At 37.8% G+C, this 6,604-nt stretch overlaps 1 long non-coding RNA gene across 1 annotated transcript; it reads left to right on the forward strand.

Annotated features, from left to right (window-relative positions):
• The first annotated feature begins 1,236 nt into the window (after nt 1-1,236).
• Nucleotides 1,237-4,581, forward strand: LOC140510103 (uncharacterized). The gene is made up of 2 exons (XR_011969090.1): nt 1,237-1,469; nt 4,345-4,581. It is a non-coding gene; the product is annotated as an uncharacterized lncRNA (long non-coding RNA).
• The last annotated feature ends 2,023 nt before the right edge of the window (nt 4,582-6,604 follow it).

A 6,604-nucleotide genomic window follows, 5' to 3' on the forward strand; every position in this document is an offset into this window, starting at 1 on the left:
TGAGGAGTCAAAACCTATTATTTTATCAGTGTACCTTCCTTTCACCGTGGAGCTCCACACTTGATACAGAGTCTAAACTCATATCTAAATTATTGTCTGGAGTTGTGTAGAGAATAATGATTTGCTCAAGGTCATGCAGGTGTTATGCACACCCAGGGCTTCCTGACTTCCAGGACTGACCTGGACCCAGAATGTTCTCATGCTTCTCTTATGTCTAAGGACAGTGGTCCCCGAATAAATGATTGCTGAACTGAAGTGCTCTGACTATAAAACAGGGAGCTGGTTCAGCCTGTTATGGAGTAGTGCCATTACTAACAATGGTGAAAATTTTTATAGTACTTCCAAGTTTTACATGAACTTTACTGATATTATCTCATTTGAGCCTTAGGATAACCCAGTAAGGGAGGTGTTTTTATTATCCCTATTATGTAAATGAGGAAATTGAGGATGAAATAGATAAAGTCACTCGCCCGGGGCTCCACCACTAGTAAGTATCTGGGGCAGAATCTGAACTCATGTCATCCAGACTCCAAGTCCAGTACTTTACCCACCATGCTATGCTTCCCCTCATACTACAGTTAGGCTTTGCTTACAGTGAGGTCTTTGAGTTCAGACTCCATACACATCTATCTGCCTAGTCTAGTCTGGCCTCGGCTAGTTTTTTTTGCTTATTGACTGTTTGGCAAGTTACCTATGAGTCACTTGTAAAGTTTTATCCCTGAAACAAGCTGTTTGAAGTTCCAGAAACTAAATTACAGCCACTGGCTTTTAGGAAACTGTCATAGGCAATGACAATTTTGATTTTAGGGGTCAATGTCCTAAGATGCCATCTTTTCCACTCAATTTTCATTTCTTCTCTTTCCTCTTCCTTCCTTCCTTCCTTCCTTCCTTCCTTTCTTCCTTTTCTTTTTTTTTCTTTTCTGGAGTTTTTTCTCCACAATCATACTGAGTGTGTTTTCCTGTTGACTAATTCAATCTGCTGTGATGCACTCAAAAGAAAGAGGCTCCAAGTACTTTTATTATCATCTCAATCATTATGACTACTACAATTTTTTCCTGAGCTGCATTTATTGGGTATTTGTTTTCTAACTCATTGTTTTCATGCTGGTTCCCTATTTTCAAACTTGTGTTCACATTTTTGGATGGTTACTCATTTTTAGTTTTGTTACTTTACAGACACCGTCAAAGAAGCTGGAGAATGGTCTTTTTTTACTGTCTCTGTTTTATGGGTTACAGTTACTCAGCAACTGCTTAGGCTGTGGATTTAAAGCCAGAGAACCTGGCTTTGATTTCTGGTTCTGCTATTTATGACCGATGTGACCTTAGGACTGATGCTGTACCTCTCTCAACCTCAGTTTTTGGAAAATGAGGCTGTTGGAATCCATAACTTCAAAGGCACCTTCTCCCTCTAAATCCATGGCGCTCTGCACCAACTGGAATTGTCCTCAGCTCCATCAGATCTGGGGAAGGTAAGAGCTGTGTTTTCCCCAATCTCATAGGCTTATAGCTTTGAAAAGTTTAAGTATGTGCCTGAACTGTCCTCTGAAGACAATATGCCCTTTAAAAATCAATCATTCAACAAGCATTTATTAATTACTTATCATTTCATGATATCTGTTCTGGTGCTGGCCATTGCTTCATGTTCCACTCCTGTTCTCCACCCACGTCTTTCTCTTTCTGCCTCCCAAGGTCAGGAATTTGAATCACTATATACTTTCTTCTCCATGAACACTGCAGACTTTCTGTTCATACACTCAGCGACTTCACTTCCTTTGAAATTCCCATCTTGGGATTGTCTTACTTTGACTATATCCTTTTTCTTTTCTTTTACTTACCTCCAAGTTACTGTCTTTCCTTTCTCTTAAAAGCCTTTATTTTTTGTTTTTATATCACTTTCCTTTCTGAGTGTGTCCCTTTTCCTTTCCTGTAGAGCAAGAATTCGAAATCTATTATCCTATGCTTCTTATCCAGACAGCAATAGGAAGAAAAAAGATAGTTCATGCAAACTAATCAACAAATCAATTCTCTCTGCACATATACACACATATATGTACATATGTGTGTACACATATATCTATGTATCTATGTATCTATATTTGTACATACTGTTCCACACCCATAGTCCTCAACTTTGCAAAATAAAAAAAGGAAGTGCCTTTTATTGTCTCTTCTCAGGTGTCAAGTTTGTTTCTTATAACTGTCTAGTGTTCAATTTCATCTTTTCCTTATATTATTGTTATAATATAATAACAATTATATTGTTACAGGAACTTTGCATGTTGTTTCTGCTTCTATTTATTTCACATTGCATTAGTTTTTAGAGATCTGAATTCATTGTATTAATAATTGTCATGACACTGTAATATTCTGGTGCATTCCTAGACCAGAGTTTACTTAGCCATTCCTCCATTGTGGAGCATTGTGTTTTCAGTTTTTTCTCCTTTGTCAATGGATTCAGTTCCTGATCACTGTGTTTTTTATTTCTTTATCCCAATCCCAGCATCCTCAGTTACTTCATTATTTACGTTGATGAACATTCTAGCTTCCAAGGTCAACTTTCAGCTCTATCTTAGCTACCCCAAAGGATCCCTATACCTTAGACCTCCACATTCTTGAAAACCTCTGAAAAGGGAAAGTCAACATTTATGATGGTCAAGGGGTCTGGGAACAGACTCATCATTTCTTTCTGTCAAATTAAGTAAAATTTATCCTTTAGACTAGGGCTTCTTAAACATTTTCCACTTGTGACCCCTTTTTGCCTTTTGGCATCGTTCATTGACACTGCTTGACCTGAAGGATATACATGCTTTGTGTTCAGAACTAAGGCTCTAGGGAAGTTGCACCATGCAGCATGGAAAAGCTTTGCCAGAAATACTTCAGATTCATCATATGTTTGGTTTTTAGTTAATCTTTGGTCATTGTGCGTTCAGAAACCTTTTACTGTGGCCAAAGGGTTGTGTCCCACAGTTTAAGAAGCACTGCTCTAGACAATGTCTCCTAAGCCTGAATGCTGAGAGAGGAGCCAAGGACCTTTTTGGGGGAAAGTACAACAAACAAGATACCACCACAGGCAAGATTTCCCTAAGAAGAGGCATGTGCTAGAGAAACTTTGTGATGGATCTCTCCAAACTGTACCCAGTTCCATTATGTAAGGGGTTAGAGTCCTATTAACATGCAGATTGCATATATACTTACACACTTATACAGAAGTTTGTATACTCTGTGTATAAACACACATAATGGAATAATGATAAATATCTGTACAAATGCATATGTGTAGACATTTCAGTGTTTCAAAGATAAGTGATTTCATCAGTGACGGTATTCCCTCCACTAACACAGCCTACAATCTCTTCATGCCTTAGTGGATAGTCTATGAGGGCTGCCTTGGGAAGGTGGGGGGAGGACTTAGCTGGTTTCCAACCCTCTGCTGCTGAAGTTGAAGAACATTAGAACATATCTGAACTTAGCTATGTCTTCAGATGACAGATACAGCCCAGCACTAGTTAGAAATTTTTCCAGCCTAATGTGACTTCATGAAGTTTGTGGAACTAATGTACACACTACATATATAACTATATAGAATTGAATATAAGCCATTGTAGCAAAAATAAGGAACAGGATTTTGCCTGGAGACTGTTGCCTTTCCATTTGCTAACATTAAACATTTCTAGTTAAATATTATAAATTCTATATCAATAATTATGCTAGAAAATTTATCTGTTATTGAATATGGCTGACTAATAAAATGATGATAACCTCTGAACATCCAACTCATCATTCATTCTGTGAATTATCCTCTCTATGCTGATGATTCTCACATATACCTTTCCTGTCTCAATCTCCCTATTGACCTCTTTGGTTAAAATTGTTGGTACAGAAAAAAATTAGTTCCAAAGCCTCAGATGATTTTGAAAAGGACATAGAGGAGATTGAAACTGCATGGGAAGTGGGTAAAATGCATGCCATCTCTGTCCTCCTCACTGCTACAGAGTTTACTAGGGTGCTTGCTGTAAGATTAAAGAGTTTAGAAGAATTTATATTCCCAAATTTTTAGCCAAATGACAAAAGGCAATGATTTTTATCCACCTGAGCAATTATCTGTAGACTATTAGATATACATATCTATACAGCACTGTATAAATATTAGTTATTGGTTCATTATTATTAATTATTTTTATCATTCTTCTCACCTTATTCAATGCAGTTCAAATAAAAATGGTCCTGAGACAACTCAGTGTCCCGGTGATAGATAGATAGAGATAGACAGATAGATAAATAGGTGAATAGCTCTTTGAGCCTCACAGCAACCTTATGACTAAGCCTTTTTGTCTCCATTTACAGATGAAGAAACAGGCTCAAAATGTGAAGTGACTTACTCTAGGTCATCACACATTTCTGTGTTACTTGGATAATCTCTCCACCTCTCTGATGCTCAGTGTAACACTAAAGAGAATCAGCAATGAAATATGAATCCACGTATATTGTGACTCTAAAACTCTAGCCACTGTCACCCTTTATTTCCCTTAAATAGCTTATTATCAAAACAAAAACATATCAGAATAAAGTTTCATCATTAAATGATGGAGAAGGTTTATTTTCAATTCCACCTGTAAGGATTTTCTCAGTAAACATTCCATGTAATATTAGAGGATGTCAACATTTATTTTTCTTGAGAAATAAGAGAAATAAGTTCCAGAGAGATAAGGTATATGATTTGTTTTCTGTCTTCTATGGATCATGGATTAAGTTTCTTTGGGCAAATACAGTGACTGTTCCTTCCTGCTGATTTTGTTAATGATTACTAAGCAAGTAACGCACACCTTTCCTGGGTAGCCAAGAGTGCCCTGAGATAAACGGCTACCATTTCCACACAACTGCAATCAGCAAAAGTGAACTGGTGAATAGGGGACATCTTGGGAGTCCCAATGGAACAGCATATATGCTATGGAAAATCAATTAGATGTTTGAAGTTTCCTCATGCCACTATTTGGGAAAAAAAGTTAAAGTTGATCCCTTAGATTTATATCTTCCAGGTTTGGAAATACACAGAATAACTCTTTAACTGTTACTAAGATGATGAGACTCTGTATGTCTCTGGTGTATAAGAAGTATTCACTTAGGTGGACATAGTGGCTCATGTCTGAAGGAGGGTGAAAACTATTTGGTGGCTTGACCTTGGGAATTCTGAGATTCAGTGGGCCTGATGTCAATTGGGTGTCTTCAGTAAATTTGTCACAAGTATGGTGATCCCTCCAGAAATGGAGGACCATCAGGCTGACTAAAGTGGAAAAAGTGGGGGAAGCAGGAAGGGGAGTATTTACTATAGCAGTTCTAAAAAAGAAAAGACGAAAGTTTTAGTGACTATGAGTATTGGAATTGGGCCCATGAGTGGAGGTCAGAGATGGAATATGAACCTAGGACCCCCAGCTCCAGAGCCACTGTTTTTTTCTGCCTCCAAATGTCTGTCTCCATACATATGCCTTAAGATTGGTTACATGTGAATAATAGCAAAATATTTATTGCCTAAATCAATAACTGTTTTAGCTGTACTGGTTGGTATTTTACAGCAAATTTTGAGCTGCAAGAGATTTTTAGAGTGATCTCATCCAGTCACCTCATTTTACAGGTGAAGAAACTGAGCCCCAGGGGTGAAGTGATTTACATAGGCAGGGTTCTAACCAGATCATCTGATTCTGGATCTTGATCTGGTACTCTTTCCACCATTTCTCACTTATTGTTGAGTTATTTCAGTCATGATCAATCCTTTGTGACCCCATTTGGGATTTTCTTGGCAAAGATACTGGAGCAGTTTGTCATTTCCTTTTCCAGTGTATCCAGTGGATTCACTTTGTTAAGTAATCAGAGGTAGGTGACTTGCCCAGGGTCACATAGCTAGGAAATATTTGAAACTGGATTTGAACTCAGTTCTTCCTGACTCCAGTTCTTCCTGACTCAGTTTTTCCAGGCCTATCCACTCTATCCACTGAGTCCACTAACCTCTCATTCCTTCTATAGCAATTAAAGATTTTTAAGCTCCCTCAATTGAATTTAGATTGACGAAAAACATTAATCAAGAAATAAGTTCAACACGTATGAATGAGCTTAAATAAGAAAAAAGGATTTCCACTGAAATACATCCAGCTTTGGAAGAAAGTATCATGGTGGGGGTGCGGATGAAATGCAGCCAACATAAGGAAAATCCATTTGATGAGAGCCCTGTGCCACAGTGGTTGATATCCTTTCAGCCTTTTCAGCAGTCACAGACTTTGGAGAGGCTAGTTTGTTTGTATGAAATATATCATGGGATGCCTTTCCCAGTCTTACTCTGGAAGCTTAAGAATACAGACTAAAACAAACCCAGTTCTGATTTTAGCATACAGGACAACAAGCCTAAGGACAAAAAGTTAAAACCAACACAATCCTGAGCTTAGTATCACATGCTGTTACCCAAACCTCAGTATTAGATAGATATCAACTTTAAAAGACTTCCTAGAAATATCTTAGATTCGAATAATCAAGAGATCAGAATGTGCCCTGGGATCTATATTTCCATTTTAAAGCCTTCCCAGATAGCCTTGGACTCATACAAGCTGTTCTATTC

This window comes from Notamacropus eugenii, chromosome 6 (assembly GCF_028372415.1).
Source record: "Notamacropus eugenii isolate mMacEug1 chromosome 6, mMacEug1.pri_v2, whole genome shotgun sequence".
NCBI classification, from domain to species: Eukaryota; Metazoa; Chordata; class Mammalia; order Diprotodontia; family Macropodidae; genus Notamacropus; species Notamacropus eugenii.